Source organism: Musca vetustissima, unplaced genomic scaffold (assembly GCF_032173495.1).
Source record: "Musca vetustissima isolate MV318-11 ecotype Yass unplaced genomic scaffold, APGP_CSIRO_Mvet_v1 utg208129, whole genome shotgun sequence".
Lineage (NCBI taxonomy): Eukaryota > Metazoa > Arthropoda > Insecta > Diptera > Muscidae > Musca > Musca vetustissima.
The window spans coordinates 43,623-46,483 of record NW_026883191.1 but is presented as its reverse complement, the minus strand read 5'-3'; positions in this window follow the sequence as shown (position 1 = coordinate 46,483).

Here is a 2,861-nt window from a genome sequence, read left to right as displayed (position 1 = left end):
TCTTCCAATATTATATTATACAATGAAATCATTTTCTATTACTGAGCCTATCGGAGTTAAAATTCGAAGAATTTTTATAAAGGAACTAGGCAGGGGAAATGCAGGGGAAGAAGAGAAAGAATACACACTGAGAACATTTTTCTAAAAAGGCGTAGATGTTAAAAAAAATTGTTGAGGCATTATACAACTATGATGTCAGGGTATTATAGCTCTGTGCAGCCCCAAAAGTTTGTAACGCCGCGATATATTGGTCCTAGACCCACCTTTAGGTACCGATCGTCATATCTAAACTATCTGAGTCGATCTAGACATGTGTGACCGTCCGCCCGTCCGTCCATTATAATTTGTAAACACGATACAGGCCACAGTTATGGACCAATCTTTAGGAAATTTTGCATGTAGGATGGGTTCTGGCCAATGAAGACCCCTACTGTTTTTGGTAAAGATCGGTTAATATTAAAGGGCTGATATGGACCGAATTCATTTTCTTAAACCCTTCACCACACTGTGGTACAGGGTATTAAGTCTTTGTGCATATGTTTGTAACAGGCAAAAGGAAACGAGATAGACACATGGTTCCTTTTGATAATATGCGTAGAATCACTTTCTGAGTCGATTTATGCATGACCGTCCGTCCGTCTGTCCGTCTTTAGATGTTAAATTGTAAACAAAGTACAGGTCGCATTTATGATCCGATTTGGATGAAATTTGGCACAATGCTGGTTTGGCCCAAGGACGAAACCTATTGAAATTGGTAAAAATCGGTTCAGATTTAGATATAGCTCCCATATATATTTTCGTCCGATTTAAGGTAAATGGGGCACCAAAGTCCCTCTATATCTTTCGATTTGCACCAAATTTGGCACAGAGTACTGAATTAGGTTCAGAATAATATGTGCCAAATTTCGAGAAAATCGGTTCAGGTTTATATATAGCTCCCATATATATTTTCGTCCGATTTAAGGTAAATGGGGCACCAAAGTCCCCCTATATCTTTCGATTTGCACGAAATTTGGCACAGAGTACTGAATTAGATCCAGAATGATGTGTGCCAAGTTTCGAGAAACTCGGTTCAGATTTAGATATAGCTCCCATATATAGTGTTGTCCGATTTAAGGTAAATGGTGCACCAAAGTCCCTATATATCATTCGAATTGCACGAGATTTGATATAGAGTACTGAATTAGATCCAGAATGATGGGTGCTAAGTTTCGTGAAAATCGGTTCAGATTTAGATATAGCTTGTATATCTGACCAAATGAAAAATTTAGTAACGGTTGCAGAATGACATGTTTATGGATCCAATTTCATTTTACTGGTCCTTTTACAATACGACGTTTGTTAGGCATCATCTGTTGAATATACCTAAAGTGGTGAAGGGTATCATATAGTCGGCCCCGTCCGACTTTACTACTTTCCTTACTGGTTTTGTCTGATTTTCTGGTCGCTCCAGAGGCAGCAATTATTGCCCAAACATTGCGAATTTTTACATGGAGAATGGGATCGGGCCAAAGAATAAGCATGACTGTTTTTAGCGGGTCAACATTTAGCGGGTCAAACGGACCCCGACGTTTGTGTGAAAATTTTCAAAATTTGTAGTCATTAGCGTATATATTTACTTCTGAAAGACATAGATCCGAGAAGTTGATGATATATCCAAGAGAAGCCGTTTGGGATGTAGGAGTTACACTTAAATATATACAGGTGCTTACACATTCAGATATTATTTGGTAAACCATTACCATTAAAGGGAGGAAATATAGCACGATCGCTTTGAAATTTTCCGTGAGGATCTAGGTATGGTCAAGGATAACGCCTATAATTTTCGTTGATGATCAGATAATAATTTTGGGTTTAATTTGACCGAAAACTTAATTTTTTGTGTTTTTTAGAGTCGATCTATAGGCTACAATTATAAGCCTAACATCACAACACATCCCACGGTGAAGGGAATCTGGACAAGCAATTAGAAGGGCTGTACAGAATATTGGGAATATTCGGAAAATATGTCAGTGTAAGGAAGAGGTGCTGTTGATCTCTAATCGATCAATAGGGTACAGATATCACGAAATATTGCACAGGCTCGGAATAAAATCCGTAGAAAGTTAAAGTTCCGTCGTAGTTTTGTAGGGTATCGTATGGTTGGCGCCGTGCGACTATACTGCTCCGCTCACTGGTTAAAAAATATATTTTCAATGGCCTATCAAAGGCGTGGATTTTTTAAAAAAATATCTTTTCAAAAGCCTAGCAAAGGCGTGGATTTAGAAAAAAAATTTAAGGGTCTATCAAAGGCGTGGATTTAAAAAACAAGTTTTTTAAGGATCTACCAAAGGCGTGGATTTTTTAAAAATATATTTTCAATAGCCCCGCAAAGTCGTGGACTTAGAAAAAAAGTTTTTAAGGGTCTATCAAAGGTGTGGATTTAAAAAAAATGTTTTTAAGGGTCTATCAAAGGCGCCGATTAAAAAAAAAAAGTTTTTAAGGGTCTTTTAAGGGCATGGATTTTTTAAAAAATATCTTTTCAATAGCCTATCAAAGGAGTGTTTTTTTTAAAAATATTTTTCAAAGCCGCGAATTTTGTGGACATTTTTTCTTCTCAAAATTCTTGCAGTGTATCTATCCTACAACTCTTTGCACATACACACATTCTACATCTATTTGTCACAAAAAAACATATTGTTAGGAAAAACATTGAAATTAAATTGTATTTTTCTTATTTCAATTCTTCTTCTGATTCTATTTCTTGGTCTTTTTGTTTTTTTGTCTTCCCTTAATGCTATACACTTCATTGAACACACACGCTCGACGGCCAACCTGCCTGCCTGCCTTGACGCCTCCAAACCTCCCCTCTCGGCATCCAG